The sequence below is a fragment of the Fukomys damarensis genome, unplaced genomic scaffold, assembly GCF_012274545.1.
Source record: "Fukomys damarensis isolate Sample0158 unplaced genomic scaffold, DMR_v1.0_HiC HiC_scaffold_35, whole genome shotgun sequence".
NCBI classification, from domain to species: domain Eukaryota; kingdom Metazoa; phylum Chordata; class Mammalia; order Rodentia; family Bathyergidae; genus Fukomys; species Fukomys damarensis.
The window spans coordinates 55,758,534-55,775,753 of record NW_022900947.1 but is presented as its reverse complement, the minus strand read 5'-3'; the positions used below and the strand labels follow the sequence as shown (position 1 = coordinate 55,775,753).

The 17,220-nt window shown below is 39.6% G+C and overlaps 1 protein-coding gene across 4 annotated transcripts in view; it reads right to left on the bottom strand.

Moving 5' to 3' along the window:
- Positions 1 to 17,220, bottom strand: part of Slc4a4 (solute carrier family 4 member 4) — a 300,898-nt gene that overhangs the window by 276,571 nt on the left and 7,107 nt on the right. The window lies entirely within an intron of this gene.

Below are 17,220 nucleotides of genomic sequence, written 5' to 3'. Positions count from 1 at the left end.
AAAAAAAAAAAAAAAAAAAAAACGAAAACAAAAAAATTTAATTTCTTCTCAATATTTGTTTAGCTACAGTATAATTCAACATGTTGCTTGGCATTAGAATTTTATGAGGGTACACAGTGGTTCTGTCAGGTTGACTAATTTTGTTTACTATAACCAGAGGATACTGAATTAGAAATCAGAAATACTTGATAACCTCTATCGATTACCCTGACAACCTTCAGCTTGTTTCATAACCACTCTGGCCTCAACCTCATCATTATCCAAGAAAGGCTTAAACTGGGGAAGCCCAGAGGCCTTTCCATTCTAACCTTTCACTAGTCTACCATTATGCTGACAGGGGGGCTGGAAAAGGTGCTGTTGAGGCTGGAAAAACAGAGCTCTCTCTCTCCCTCAAAGTTTAAAAAGTCATTCTGCTGAGGATGAGGTTTTACAGTATAACTTTTTTTTTTACCCATTCAGCAGAACAGAGACGTAGAACTGGGACAAACTGAGAAAAATAAGACATACTTGGAGAGATTTTAGAAATACTCAAATGCTCACACTAGGAAACAGTTAAAATGAATGTCAGCTACAGTGCCATTCTCATTTTCCTTTTTTCATTTCTAAAAGTTTCTAAAAACTGGTTGTTGCAATGATAAAAATAAACTCAGCCCAGCAAAAATTGCCTTGAAGAGAAGGGCATGAGGAAAAAAATACTGTGAAATACTTTCAGTTCTCTTGAGGGAAGGAGCTGCAAAACTGACAAGTGACATTATTTTTACAAAATCTGGTAAGACCCCAAAAACAGGAATGCAAAGTTCCATATTTTTTTAAACTTAGAATACTTTTCCTTTCATTTTCCATACAGTGTAACTTTTGAATGGGGGCTCATCATTTTAGAAGTAATACATATGAACCTTCTCTTGACCTGCAAATTACATTAGATGGTCTCATATACAGGTTTCATTTCCCATTCCTAGATGTGTCCTAGATGCGGTAACACCACAGGCCTCAACCTAATGCGTTTGCAATACTACCCCAGCATAGACCACTGAGGGCTACTGCACAGTCACTCCTCGGGCCACTCAGAAAGCAGACAGGGGTTCCCTTCAATTGGCAGGGATCAAAAGAATTACAAGCAGCTTCAAGAAAGAAATTCCAATAAAGGAAGGGAGAACCTTTTGTGAATGAGCCAATGTTCAAAAGGAAACACAGATACTTGGAATACAGCTGGAGGTACCTTTACATGAAGCAGCACTCCCCAACCCCAACACACACTCACACACACACACACACGCACACATGTACAACTTGCCACTAGAAAGCATGGTGATATTATCCCCACAAAACATGTGCCAATGAGAAATTTATCATGTCGAACCATTTGTAATCAAACTGTTCTCATGGGAAAGCTATATAACACTAGGAAGTAGGAAATGCCTCAGAAACAATGTGAATTAGGAAACAGTGTCAATTGTTTCCTGCACTCTTAATACTGAGGGAGTCCTGCAGCTTTATCTCAAGTCTCAACTTCACAAGTGAGCACAACCCACCAATGTCTTCAGTAAACCAAACCCTGAAAAGGTTCATCACCTTTCTTCAGGGATTAAAAGAACATGCTCATTCTCTCTCTCCCTCTCTCTCTCTCAAATTAAGAGGTAGGAAAATTTATTTAAAACTTGTCATTAAATATTTTCTACACCATATAAAGTAATGGGAAATATAAGGAAAAGGTAATTAGTCATGTGGATATTACATACAAAGATTTCATATAGTTATGCAAATCTTCATCTTCAATGAAGTCATTTAAAAAACAGATATGGGGCCAGGTATTTAGCTCAGTGGTGCCACCATCTACCTTGTGAGCACAAGGTCCTGAGTTCAATCCCTGGTACCAAAAAAAAAAAAAGAAAGAAAGAAAGAAAAACAGATACGGGCTGACAGGGTTTCAAAGTAAGATTTCTGACAATGAAAAACTTTGATTCACTGTGTGAGCCTTCAAATGCCTTAGCTCTTGGTACCAAGTGTGACTTGTCACCATCACAAACAGGGCCATTTGGTTCACTCTGTGAGCACAGGTGCCCTCCCAGTGGCAGATCAGCTGCCCCTGACTCATCCGCGCTCTCCTCCTACTTGCTGCCACTTCCCAGGCAGAGAAGTTGCAGACAGGGCACTGCTCTCCAGAGTGCCATGTACCCAGGCACCAAGTGCAAATGGGATTCCCCTTTCCGGCATCTGTATCGCCTTTATGGAGATATAATTTACAAATCAGAAAATCCACTCATTTTAAGAGTATAATTCAACGAAGAGTTGTACAATTATTACCATAATCCAACTTCTTTTTACCAATCCAAAAAGTTCCTTCACACTCACCTGCAGCCATTCTGTTCCCACCCCTGTGATGGCCTGAGGTGACAAGACATAGTTCTCCAATTCTCACATGGCTGTCTATTTTTGTTGTGGGGTTCCCCCAGCATGGTCAAACAATATCCTGAGGAAGACCCTGCCTTCCAGCAACTTCCAGGGGAAACAGTGGCACTGTGCTGAACACTTCCAACCCAGGGCATCCTCCTTCTCCTTCCACACTTTACCGGGAACTAAGTTTTCCTCTTCAGTGTTGTGTCCAGCTAGAGAAGGAAATGATCTGGGGTACAGAAGACTGCTGCAGGTCAGAACAGTGCTGAATGCTTTATCAGTTACTTAACTGCTCTTCTCTTCTGCTTTTATGTACAGCAGGAGGCCAAGGTGGCCTCATTTGGGTGGATGACAATGAGGCAGGCACACTTTCCCAAAGTAATGACCAAATATTTAAAAAGCCATATATGTCAAATAACAGAAATACTCATTGCCCCCACAGGATGTCCTCTTTGTGATCAATAAGATCAGCATTACTGTTAAACAGGTTACTGTGGATGAGAGTATCGTAGGTGGAAGTCAGTATTTATTTTGATTAAAATATCTTTCCCTGTCTCAGAGATATGTCATAAAGACTGATGGCTATGTTTAAATTATAACTTAGAAAGTGAGTGCAAATTCCTAGGGGAGCCACAAATGTTGAGGGTGTGGTATTGTTTTACACGTAAAAAGAAAAAGATAGATTTGGCAGCCAAACTTTCCAACCCTGTGAGTCTTTAAAATAGTAAGATGCTCAAAGACTCAGGGATAGTTATCTGTTTATTACAAGGGAAATTTTTTTAGGCTCAGAAAAAAAAATCTCTGCTAGAAATTCCAGCAAAAACTGCTTCCAAAGATGATGAAAAAAGAAACAGCAAAATTTTCTTAAACAGCTATAATAAATAAGGAATAGGTGATTGATTTAAATGCTATTAGAATAAATGCCACACTCTTGCTACTGTGAACTACAAAGTAAGATTACTGGAATCCATACATTTAGGTGTGTGGGGAAAGGGTGATCCTTGATTTGGCATTCTTGCCATGTCATGTGTTCAGATAAATACCCTACCACATAGCCTCTCTGGCAGGCACTGTGGGTCCCAACATACTGTAAAGGTTTGGGAGTATCTTTCAGTCCACATTGCAGCTAGTAGTAGGAAGAAAATACGGCTTTCCTGGTTGCCTCTGAACATCAAAAACAAGCACTTCTTGCTTGTTATTTCTTCCCATCTTCACCTGCCCCATCTTCGTTACAAGCAGGAACAACTGTGAGGCTGTCATGTGCAGTTCTCCCAATTCTGGAGGGCGCTTAACCTAACTGCATACCTCTGATTGTTGCCAAACTGAGTTCTCCGACAAACATAAAACTCTTAAAACTTAATAACTTGGTGGCCAGGATTCAAGCCAGGCTGGCTTACACAGACACCAACTTTGCTGCTGATGATGATTTAGAACTTAGAAGAATTAAACCATCATGCCAGAAAGATGATTTCTTCACTTTTTTTTATCCTTTTCAAAAAAATAATATAATAATAATTGAAGAAAAAAGTGGGGGGCTGGGGATTTCAGCTCAGTGACAATACACCTGCCTCACAAGTGCAAGGTCCTGAGTTCAAACCCCAGTACCGCCCCCCCAAAAAAAGGAAAAGAAAAAAGTGGAAACAGTTTTTTTAAATGGGAAGGGGACCGAGGGTTGGAAGGAGCAAGGAGGGTTGCAAGAGGGAGGGGATGGAAAAGAGAATGAAGATGCGTTATGTACATGCACCATCTCTGCACAAGAAATGTAATCACTGTGCACTGCAAACAAACAGGGACTAATAAAGTTTTTTAATTTTATAGGTGACTTGATGGCTAATACTCTATGTCTATATGTGTAGGATGGCTATATTAGCTCCTTCCTGGTAAAAATGTTGCTGTGTTTACTGAATATATAGATGAGAGCAACGACTTAAAGTTTGGGGAAGTCAAAGATGTTACCACCAGCTAACCCACTGTCCTCTTCATAAAAGCCACAGGAGAAATGTCTCTCAGGTGTCATTGGCAAAAAGAGTTGTGTTTCATTACCACTCTGACAGTCTTTTGTAATACAGTCTGTATTTATACTAAACATCTTGTGGTTAGTTATATTTCCTTCATCATGTTGACTACTAAACAGAAAAGAAACAAATACTGGTCCAACTGGCAATGGGTATATGATCTCATGAAATGCATTGTATACACTCACCTCACTCTTCCGATTTTCCGACTTGTCATTTTCATTTCAAACTAGGCATTTTGGGAAGGAGGTGGTACATAAATACTTTAAGAATTCAAAGTTATGTGCTATCTAAAAGATCACTAGAGGACAGGTAAAATATTTCCTCAGATATCAACATTCCCACCCCTAGCCACCCCACCCTCCTTCATGTACATCACTAAACACCAAGTGATGGTACAAATTTGACTTCGATCTACATTGCTATTCTTTCTGTTCTCTCCAGTTCAAAGCAAAGATTCCATAACCCATAGCACTTTATATTATTCCAAACTGATCGACAATAGTCCCAAAATATGTTAAATACCTCCTTCCCTGGCTTATCTAGAGTAACCTGGTTTTATGCCAAGATGCTTAGAACACATAGTTGCTGTTGCCAAGTGAGATGCGGGGAAAGCAAAATTAGGAGATATTTACTACATTTCTTAATTATGAAGGAGAGGAGGCAGACATCTGGATGAATGATGGATTATAGAAGGATGCTGCACATACTTTACTTCTTAGACCAAAAAAAAAAAAAACCACCAAATTAGAACTATATGCATAAGACATAATCATAGCACATACACATACCATGGACATTCTACTTGTGGCACTTTCTATAAGAAATGGGCCAGTATATATAATCCTAAATATTTAATGAAACATAAATGATTAGTTTATTACTTAAAAACCCATAAGGGTCCATGGGCAGCTATAATGAGATATAGTCAAAATAACACTGTTAATTTACTGAGGCATAAATAGCAGCTTATGAAAAGAAAACCCCCTTCGAAAAACGTGGTATAATTTTAACAGGGGATAAGGCAGCTCTTTATAAAGTATGGACTTTAAACACATATTACTCCTCAGCACAAGGAATGATTTCTATTTTCATATGGTAGATAGTGGCTAGTTTTTGCATAGAAAAATATAATAAATATGTTGAGAAAATTACATGTTATGTATAACTTATTTATAGATAATTTTGAATACTTTCTGTATCTTATTTTAATATAGTGCTACCAATTACACTCAGAACCAAGGCAGGCAAGCAGATCAATAGTACAAGTGTTTTGTTTTGTTTCACTTTACTAAAATGCAGTACTTCCTTCCCTTCCTACTAAGCTGCTGGAACTTCAGCACACTGGAAGCCTCCCAGAATTGCTCAAGGCCACCTGAGGTCCTCTGAGCAAGGCTGATAAGAAGTCTCAACTTGTTGCCTAGTGTTTATTGAACACAGCACTGTAGCACTTAAGAGCTGATGATGATGATGATGATAGCAGCAATATCTAGGCAGAACCAACAGCTCCAGAGAAAATATCTCAGGGGTGGGAAGCTAGACTTCTGTCCTTTTGCTCAAAAAACTCACATCAAGTGTGCCTTCCAAGTGCTCACTTTTACAAAGGAGGTCGAGTCAGTCTTCAGATAAAGTTAAAAACCCTGAACCTTTACAGTAAAACTGTTTCTGCAGTTCCCTCCATTAATGGTTGATAGAGAAGTCAAAATGAGTGGACATTATATGAAATCTGAATTAATGAACATATTTAAAGAAATACAATTTCATTATATTCAGAAATTACTTGAAAATGTGTAAGCTAGAAAAACAAGAATTTCATCCTCAAAATGTAGAAGATATAAGAACCTACCTTAACAAATACACAGAGCTGAAAATCAGCTTACCCTCTAATAACTATAGTTCCTGAAATGCTTCACAATCTAGACAGTTGAGTCTCCAAAGTAATTTTAACTTTAGCAAAACTTGTATATCTATCTATAAGTTTTAAAATAAACCTATATCTATATATTTACATCTACATAGGGAATGAGATACAGCTTTTATAAAGACATGAATTAGTTTCCTGCTGTGTCTGGTACACAAAGGTGTTCCATAAATGTCCGTTCTGTTCCACCCCTTCCATTCCCAAGGGGAAAATACGTGCACTAGTTTTCTCATTCATATTCTCCTGGAGCCTTATAACAACTCGGAAACCCCCTGATCCCAGCATGTTCACCCGAGCAGGGCAGGGGAGCCCCTCCAGACCATCCAGCCCGGCCCCTGTGCACTGCCCCAGCAATGGCACAGAGCTGAACGATCCACACACCTTTCCTGACCTCAGTGCTCCTCACCCTGCCCAGACACAAATGCTGGCAACCCCAGTACCCTCTGGGGTCTTCACACAGGGAGAGCCAATCCCAGGAACCAGGTCCAGCAACCTCACTGCACTAACAGGGCAGGGCAGTACCCACAGATGGAGGAGCCACGTTAGGATGGCAATGTGAAGAGGGAGAGGAACCACCCACAAGAAGCAGCAGCTCTCCCATACCTGGACACTTCAGAACCCCATGAGAGCTGCTGAAATTAAATGTGCAGAACATATGAAGCCAGACAAAATCCACCTGTGAGCCAAAGACAGAGAACTGGCCGCTTCCATTTATTTCCCTTGTGGTCACCAATGGCACAACTGAATGGGACACAGAACCGGAAGACACAAGGTAATGGCTAATCCAAGTCACTGATAACTGGATTTGCAACTGCAGCCAGAGAGGCATCCTAGAGAGACACACAATATACACATTCATGCCCTAATTCCAAACCTACTGTCCATCTCTCAGAGCAACAGGAAGAAGAGTGGTTGCTAAAGACAGATAATCCACAATGCAGCTAATCTGTTCACTGCTAATTATATATAAAATAACTAATGCTAATCCACATGATTCCCTGCCCTCATACTCCCTATACAGTGTATGAGATGCACGTAGGGCCACAGGGCTATCACCATCACCAAGAACCAAGGGGACTGCTTCAAGCTACAATTAGTCTAGTTAATCCCAATTCCAGAAGCCTCACCTCATGACTGCGGTTTTCCACATGTGCCCAGAAAAGCAAAACATGCCTGACACACCTGCACAGGCCCATGCTTTCAGAGTTAAAATGACCATAAACATAATCTGGTTCACTCTCTTTATTTTCCAGGGAGCCCACAAAGCCAAACACCCAGTCAATGATGGGTTCAGGCAAGGACTCCTCTCAGTGCTCCTGGAAACATAAGCCTTTCTTTCCCACACCCCCTGTCAACCAGAGAAATAACACAACAACAATTAGTCCTTTCAAGATAGTGATTACCTGGAAGGAAAAACAGACTCCATAACTCTCTAAAAATGTTTGTCTTATACTCACAGAATGACAAGTTTAAATTCACAGTCCTTAGTTCCATGAGCTGCCCCAGAGCAGGACGATATTCTGACTTTGATATATGCCCTCCCACTTATTACCTTGGAGGGTGAGTGCCATCAGTTGAGTGCCTCACCTTCTCAAAAGTCCTCCCAACACCTTGCATTCCTCTCCTTTCTGTTCTTCCCACTTCCTGATCTCCCCAGTGCTTCTTTTATTTTACACTTACCTCCCTATGTAAAACCCTTTCCTCACCAGAAGGGCCAGACCTCCAGGTGAGCAAACTTGTCAGTGAGCACAATCCTGGTGAATACCAGGCCCTGATTATTTCAACCACCATGGTGCTAACTGCACCAAATCCCTTTAACATCTGCATAGCTCTTCTATCTGCCTCTTGGGCCAGAATACTGAGCTAGATTTCTCCAAGACCCTTTCTAAAACTTCTACAATAATTTCAAATATTTGATTGTCATTATTTGCAGATAACATAATACTCTATATAGAAGACCCCCCAGAACTCCATGAAAACTCTTGTAGTCTTAATAACCAAATTCAGTAGAGTAGCTGGATACAAGGTTAACACACAAAGATCAGTAGCTTTTCTGTACACAAAAAACAGACTCACTGAGAGAGAAATGGGCAATCAATTCCTTTCAAAATAGCACCCAAAAAATTTAAATACCTAGGAATCAACCTAACAAAAGTAATCAAAGACCTCTACTCTGAAAACAACAACACTCTAAAAAAAGAGATTTAAGAGGAGATCAGAAAGTGGAAAGACATCTCTTGCTCCTAGGTAAGAAGAATCAACATAATGAAATTGGCCATACTTCCAAAACTGCTATACAGATTCAATGCAATCCCAACTGAAATCCCAGCAGTATACTTCACAGACCTTGAGAAAAAAAAATCCAAACATTCATTTGAAACAGGAAGAAACCTAGAAGGCAATGAATTTTAGGCAATGAAGAGAAGGTAGGGGGTAGCACAATCCCCAACTTGAAACTATACTACAAAGCCACTGTCATAAAAACAGCATGGTACTGGCAAAGAAACAGACCTGAAAACCAGTGAACAGATTAGAAGATGCAGAAACAACTCCTGACATACTCAGCCGCCTTATCTTTGACAAAGGAGCCAAACACCCTCACTGGAAGAAAGATAGCCTCTTTAATAAATGGTGCTGAAAAAACTGGTTTTCAACTTACCAAAGATTAAAACTAGACCTATATCTCTCACCATGCACTAAACTAAAATCAAAATGGATCAAAGATCTCAATATTAAAACAGAAACACTAAACAGGCTAACAAGAGAGGTTTACTAGAACTCTTGGAGACATTGGTGTAAGAAAATATTTTATGAACAAAACCTCAGTCACCATGAGCTAGTACAAACAATCAACAAGCGGGATGTGTTCTTATTAAAAAGCTTCTGCACAGCAAGACAAATGACCAACAGTATGAAGAGACTGCCCACACCAGCTGTTTCTCAGAGAAAGGTCTATTATCTAGGACATATAGAGAACTTAAAAAATCAGACCTTTCAAATTTAAAAACCCAATCCAATCCAAAAAAGGGCATCTGAAATTAACAGACATTTCTCAGACAAAGAAGCAGAAACAGAAAATAAACATACAAAAAAATGTTCAACATCACTGGTCATTCAAGAGATGTGAATGAAAACCACACAAAGATTCTACCTCACCCCAGAAAGAATGGCTGCTGTCATGAAATCAACCAATAACAAATGTTGGCGGGGCTCTGGGGAAAGAGGAACCCTGCTCCACTGCTGGTGGGAGTGTAGACTGGTGCAACTGCTGTGGAAATCAGTATGGTGATACCTCAAAGAACTAAAATTGGGACTCCCATTTGACCCAGCTATTCCCCTGCTGGGTATGTTCCCCAAAGAATTAAAAGAATCATACCACAGCAATATATGTGCACCCATATTCATAGCTAAAACAGTATGTAATAGCTAAAACTTGGAAGTAGCCCAATTGCCCATCAACGGGAGACTGAATAAAGAAAATGTAGTGGTTTTTTTTTAATGGAATACTACTCAGCCATAAAAAATAAGAAATTAGAGATATTTTAGCTAAATGGATGCACACTGAGGTGATACTCGTAAGTGAAATAAATAGGACACATGTGAGTAAATACTGAATATTTAGTGTGAAAAACTGAAAGTGTAAATAAGGACTAAAAGGTATAATAGATAATGTGAAATAGGAAGAAAAGGAACAAAGAGGAAGGGGATATGACAGGGATAGGGGAAAGGAAAGAAGGGAATGGAATTAATGTGAGAAAATGAAATATAATGGAAACAAAGTCTTTATACATTGGGAAGGAGGGGTTGAAGGCAGGGCAGGGGAATGGGGAAAAAATAAGAACTAAGATTGACTATGTAAAGGTACAAATTTCCAACAATGAATGTTATTATATTGTATACATTAAATGCACCAATAAAATCAATTTTTAAAAAAATTTCAAATATTTGAACTGGTCAAGTATAGCAGAGCATACAGAAGGAAAGTCTAAAAGCTTACACCAGCATCTCAAAGTTTCTTCCCAACTTCTTCATATGGTAATTTTCTCTTGGGCATTCTTCAGCTGATTTGATTCCCCCCTAACCATGCCCCTAAATTGCTCAGAGAGGCCTCCATCATACCGACTTTCTGCCAAAGCCACGGCACTGTCCCCTCATATCTTACATGCCTCCCTTGTAGCTGTCGCACTGTTGATCCTGGCTCCTGCTGAAAGCTCTCTTTTCTCATTTCATAGGTTTTATCTTTCCCTGGTGTTTAAACCTGCTTCTGTGTCTGCTTCTTGGTCCCTAATGTTGGCGCTCACACGTCAGTCCCATCCTCTTCTCATCCTACTCTCCTATGCTGGGAATGGTGCCCATTCCTGTGGCTCAGGTGCCAGTTCTGTGTAGGGGTTCTATCTCCACTTGTGTCCTAGCTTCTTATCTCCAGCTTATATAGCCCATTAACTAGCACACAGTTTGATTTAGATCTTTCACAGATGCCTCAAACTGAACATATTTAAAAAGCTAGACCGCTATCATCCCACTACTCCTCCTATAATGTTCCTCTTCTAACAATGTGGTATGTGATCCTCCAAACTGCTCCTAGCAGAAATTCAGAATGGCCTCATTCACCTCTCCATTCATCCATCCTTCTACCTGTCCACCTGGAAATGCTCGGAAACTAACCCTCCTGTCTCAACGTACTTCTTCTCTCCAACCTAAATTTATCTCTCTGCTGAAGTCCAGCGGCCCTCTCCCCACTGTTCATTACTGTCTTCCAGGGCACACACTTTCTCCAGCCAAATAATGTTTATTAAAATGCAAACTTGGGGTTGTCACTTCCCTGCTTAAAACTCGAGAAACAGTGGATTTCTATTATACTTTTTTTTAAAAAAAGCTAAATCTTTAGCACAGCATGAAAGGCCACAAACTAGGTGGGTCCCACCCGTGGCAGGCCATGCTGTCCCTGCCAACATGATCCAGCCAGAGAACTCCCCTGTTTCTCAAGTAGGCCCCCTCTCCCTCCTCTCTTCATCCTGCTTAGGATGCTTCCCTCCTTCTTCATCTATACTGATTCCCATCCATCCTTCAGATCTGGATTTAACGCCCAAGCTATTACATCAGCCAACTTAGAGGAAGCTTGTCTTGCTTTTATGGTACTGGCGATTGGACCCAAAGGCTCCAAACGGTGCCATTTCCCCAACTCTTTTGATGTGTTTCTTTTGAAATGGGGTCTCACTAAACCACTGAATTTCCTAGACTGAGCTCAAAATTATGACCCTCCTGGCTCAGCTTCCTAAAGTGCTGAGCTTACAGGCCTATACCACCAGCCTGGCTGAATTTTTTTTTTCAATTTAAAAATAAATTTTATTAAGTTTATTGGTACATTTAGGTATACTTTATGTTCACATTCATCACTGAGAATTTGTATCTGTACATGTTTTTTTTTCAGCTTTAATTGAGTTTATTGGTACATTTTAGGGATGCAGTACAGTTACATTCATTGTTGGGATCTTGTACCTCTACATGACAAGTCTTGGTTCTCATTTTTTCCCCTTACCCCTGCCCTCCCTTCACCCCCTCCTCCCCTCCCCATTTACAAACACTTTATTTTCATCTTTTCATTATCTCACATTTTTTTCTTTTCCCTTATTACCCTTCCCCTACCCATCCCACCTTCCCTACACCTTTAGCTCCTTTCTTCTCATTTCTAAATGACAGTAATCTTATTAGGATCTTATGTTTTATTGCAGATTATTCACACCAGGGAAACTATTCGGTATTTACATGTGTGTGACTTATTTATTTCACTTAGGAGTATATCTTCAATATGTATCCATTTTCCTATGAATGAATAATGACTAGCTTGTTTGTTTGGCTGAACACTAACTGTGGCCCTAACTGTAATATGTTCAATGATATGTGCAAGCCTGGGAAAGTAATATATTAGCTCTAACACCTACGAATATTCTAGTCACTTTGATAAACTCAAAGGGGAGAAAAAGTATTATTCCTCAGTTATATTAGGGTTAATTTAAAAACTTAATATGGTTCTAATCAACCAATGTGTTGATGATCAGGTATCAGTATTTACACTTTTATCTAAAAGTATTTTACAATTCCAGTCACCACTGGAAAATAAAGATAAATTACGTGCAAGGGTTATATTCTAGGCAAATAAGATCTAAAATTTACAGGATTCTTCCTAGGAATTCCAACTGTCTCTGTTCAATTCATATTAATACCAAAACTAGATGAAGGGGATATAAATGTTATTTCTTCATACAAAAAAACCCTGAAATTCAGAAGTTACAGTAATTCATCAATGGTTTCCTATAAATATACAAGTATTTCTCAGGAATTAGCTAAGAACCTACAATGCATCTCTAGTAGCTGCCTGAGCAGACAGGCAAATGACGACCCCAGAGAGTGATTCGCCCAGAAGGACAGAGGCCGCACCAGGAATAGAAATAGTTCCTGAGACCCCTGTGCCATCCTGTTCTCTAAGCCATGGCACAGCCTGAAGAAAGCAAGGGAAAATCTGAACAATCAGATACTGATCTAATTTGCCAAACACATGCATCCACTGGATTCAATTATGAGCTTTCATTCTACATCAAAGACATCTTCTTTATTTTGCAGTACAGTTAGAATTTCTCATTGAAAATCTAATCAACTGAGGGCTCCAGTGATGACTTAACCAATCTATAAATATATAATTATTGCCCTCTGAAACTGATTTATTGTACAACATTACTCAAATTTAAAACCCATTTTTATTTTCAGAAGTTTTAGCCTGGTAACAGTTATTAAGCATTCTACCGAGAAAATATTCCATAAAACATTAGTTCAACAGAATGCAAGTAGAGTCTTTCTCCTTTCAAAATTAACAGTATAAAGCAAGGTCAGCACACAAGATACTGCACTTAGGAGCATTGCCTTCTGACTCTAACTCCATAGAAAAGTAAAAACAACCAGATTTGAAGGCTTTGCAGCTCTCCAGAGAAAGGAATCACTTCAGTCACCTACGCTGCTGACTCAGAGGGTGTCCGTCCCTCCACCATCCTCGCCCGCCTGCTTCATCTTTCATCCCACCTGACAATCAGCACTCTGGGATACAGCATGCAGAACTGCCCACGATCCCGTCCTGACAGTTCACACCTCAGCTCCCTCAACACTATCCTCCAGGAAAACAAAGTGAAACAAAAGCCAAACAGAATCTCACAAACAAGCTCTCCAGCAACAAGAAAACCTCAGCTGATTTTTCTTTATTCTATTCTTAAGCTGCTCACTCTTAACAGACCCATTTTCAATTCCCCCAATGATTCTGAATGTTGTGATGACAAAAATGGAGAAATATTTAGCTCAGGCTAGACTACATAGTATTATTTCTATACTGTTGCATAATCCCCTCTAATTGGCACTTAAATTACATAACAGCCAGGGAGCAGGATTATTCTCTTCTCTGCTTCAGGGGAAATGTACACATCTAAATATACATAGACTCGAGTATCCTCCTTATTCATGGAACAATAATTCACATTTGAACCTGTTTTCCAGGAGGAACATTGTTGCAGCCTTTTTTACACAACCTTTTTACACAGCCTTTGTATTTTACCGTGTATACAATTACAATTTAATACCCTCTTTTTTGAAAAGGAGATGACTGAACAAATTAAGGGCAATGTATAACAGAGAAGTCTAACTGTGAAAATTAGATCTTCTACCCAGAGCTTATAAGGGAATCAGAATGAGCCAAAGGACCAGACAACAGCCCTTGAGAAGTGTTGCCTGACCATTCAAGGCCTGGCCTGTCCAATACAGGAAGCAGGAGGTGATCCTGGGAAGGAGGGAAGAGTACATGCTGAAAGAAATCAATTATGCCAGTTTAAAAAAAAAAAAACATTTAGGCCAATTAAAATGTTTAGAATGATAATAATTATTGAAAATTATTGGGGAGGCTCTCTGGATCAGATATCAAAAGTACAGAGAGTGATATGATATAAAGCATTCCTGCTCCTAATGCCAGGTGTAACTCCAGCATTGTTTTGGTAGTTATGAGTGATGTGGTGTGTCATGTTTCCAAAGGCCACGCTATAAATTGCTCCCTTCACTTTTGCAAAGACTGAGCCACTGAGTAAGTTCTGAACCTTTACTTACCAACAGATGCTTAGCTACTGGGCTTTAATAACATCTGAATACGTGGTAGATATCCCCAAAAGTAAATACAAAACAAGGTATCTCACTAAGAAGACCAGATAAGAAGCTTCTTAAAAGGTACTCAACAGAAAAAGTAACTGCAAGTGCATTATTTCAGAATTTCTAGATCCTTAAACAACACAATCCAACTACCAAGTTCAATTTACTATGGTTTATTGCCACAAAAGAATGTTGATACTTAAGACAAGAAGTGACTTCATGAATGAAAGCTTTCACCCATACAGTATTGACTACGGAATTTTCTACAACTAGAAAACTCTGGGAAGGGTGGTGTCTGATTCATTTCAAAAACCCAATAGTATTTCATCAGATTTCCTTAAAGGGTTAGGAACCTATGTGCAAATGTTTAATATCCCTGATGTCCCAAGAAATGTTAGGCAGCTGCAGGGCACAGAGCTCAGGCTGTAGGGCTTCTGGCAAGAAGGCAGAGACTACAGGAGAAAGAACCCTGGCGGAAAAGATCCGTGAGCACTCCACCTGCTCTGGGAAAAACAAGCTGTTACTCCAGGGTCAACACCTTTAAATGCTGCACTGTGTTTCTTTAAAGGTTTCCAAAGTGTGTGCACTGTTTCTGTGAAGAAGGCTTTTCCTTCAGCAGGAGCTGCCTGAGTGTTTCCTCTGTACACACTGCTTCTGGGCAACTAGAGTGAGTAACGGAGGAGAGGCCAGCAAAATGCAACCGGACACCCATGTCCTGCACTCAGAATAGCCCAGCTGGGAAGGCCACCCATCCCATCTGATAGGTTTTCATTCGCACCTTCTGGACAATTCTGTTCCGGACCATTGTGATTACTAGTAATTGACTTCCAAGTCCTGCTTTCTTTGTAAAAGAAAACCTCCCTCCAAAGACATACCCCCCACTCCACATGAGGAGGTCAGAGAAAACCAGACCCAGTCATGATCTCATGGCGTAAAACGCTGAGGCTCTATCTCACCTCCAAAAAGACAACGGCCACCATCCACCATCTTAGTCTCTCCAAAAGACAGGAAACAACAAAAGACGATAAGGCAGAAGTGTTTTCAAGTTTTCTTTTTATAAGCAACACAAATATGTAAGCAATATAAAAATGACAATGATCTCTATTAAAACCAAACAGAAGTATATCAAGGATAAGACAAAGACTAAATTATCTCATTTGATGATGGATCCTTAAGAAACAAATGTCTAAAAAAATTTTAAACAAAAATGTAAGAAAGTATATAAAGTAAATCTATATGCATGTTATTTCATTTATACTACATATCCATTTATTCTTTTGACAATATATTGATTTATTCTTTCTTTTCACTAACATTTACTATCTACTCTGTCTTAAATCCTGTCCCACTTTTTTACGTACCTACTTTTTCTACTTATCTAAAAACCCTCCTGAAAATGTCATGCATTAGCAACACCTCTCTCTCTGTTATACTGCCACACATAGGCATGACATCTCCCTCTTGGACAGGTGGGAGCATAGTTCCTACTGGGACTCAGTCCTGAAGGGAAGAGGAAAACTACCACAATTGCTTTAAGGAGCACCAGCCGCACAAATGGAGACACGTTTCAGCCCACTTTGTCTCTCTGTACTTCATGTTTCTTGACTCTGGTGGGGCTTGACATTAAGAGGCACCTCCTCATGAAGTCAGAGCTGCCAAGGCAACTGGGGAGTTACCTGCCCTTGCAGAGCCAAGGTCTTATCTCAAAGGATAAGGTGGGGTTTGCTCTTTTCCCCTATTGCAAAATATGAGACTATTAAGTAATCTGTTTATATCACACAGATCTGAATTCCAAGCCAACTTTTTATAGCATAAAATATCCATAGGATTTCCTCCTGTTTAGAAAAATCTACCTAAGACTCTTGCTTCCTATCTCAGTCTTAGCTCACCCAACAAAACCTAGCCACATCCCCACCCATGAAACCCAAATGATTGCTTCTCACAGTCAACACATTCAGGTCATTCTTAAGGCCAGTTTGTCCTCTCCAGGCCAAATCTGTGGAAGTCTTGGGCAGAAACTGCAGCCATTCAGTACAGAAACAAATAGTGATACATGAAATGCTGAAATTTTTAAGTTAGTCGATACATAGCAACTATTTCCTCCCCAAAAATGTTAATATTGTCAGTCATACCTAAGGAAACAAATAAAAGGACAGACATAAAAGCTTCAATTTATTTTAAAGATTAAAATTGGCACTTGGTTCCCTTTTTAGAGAGTGATCTCTAAGCTATTAACACATGAGGGAAATTATATGAAAACAGGTTCAAGTCTTTAAATATATACCACATAGATAAATTGATTATTTAAACAAAAGATGACTCCTCTTCTGACTCATTCTGTTCTTGGTGAGTTTTGCAACTGATGGTTTTCTCTCGAGTTTTTAGAATGTAGATTAAGTGTCATGCCACCCACTGCGAGTAAGACTGAACAGGGTGAGCTGAGGGCATGGAATGAAGTCCCAGCCTCTCTTCTGGCCCCAGAACTAGAGTTAGAAGGAACTAGGAGAGAACATCTGGATCTTTTGTCCTTCAAGCTGAGCTGCACTACTCAAAGGAAATTAGGGGACCTAAGATGCATTGTTAAAGCACGAACATTTCAGAATAACTGGCACTCCTGGACTGTAGTCACCTTCAAAATCATTTACCAGGAATACACTTATTAACAGTGCAAGTTACTGTAAAAAAAAAAAAAAAAAAAAGTTTTTCTGTTTT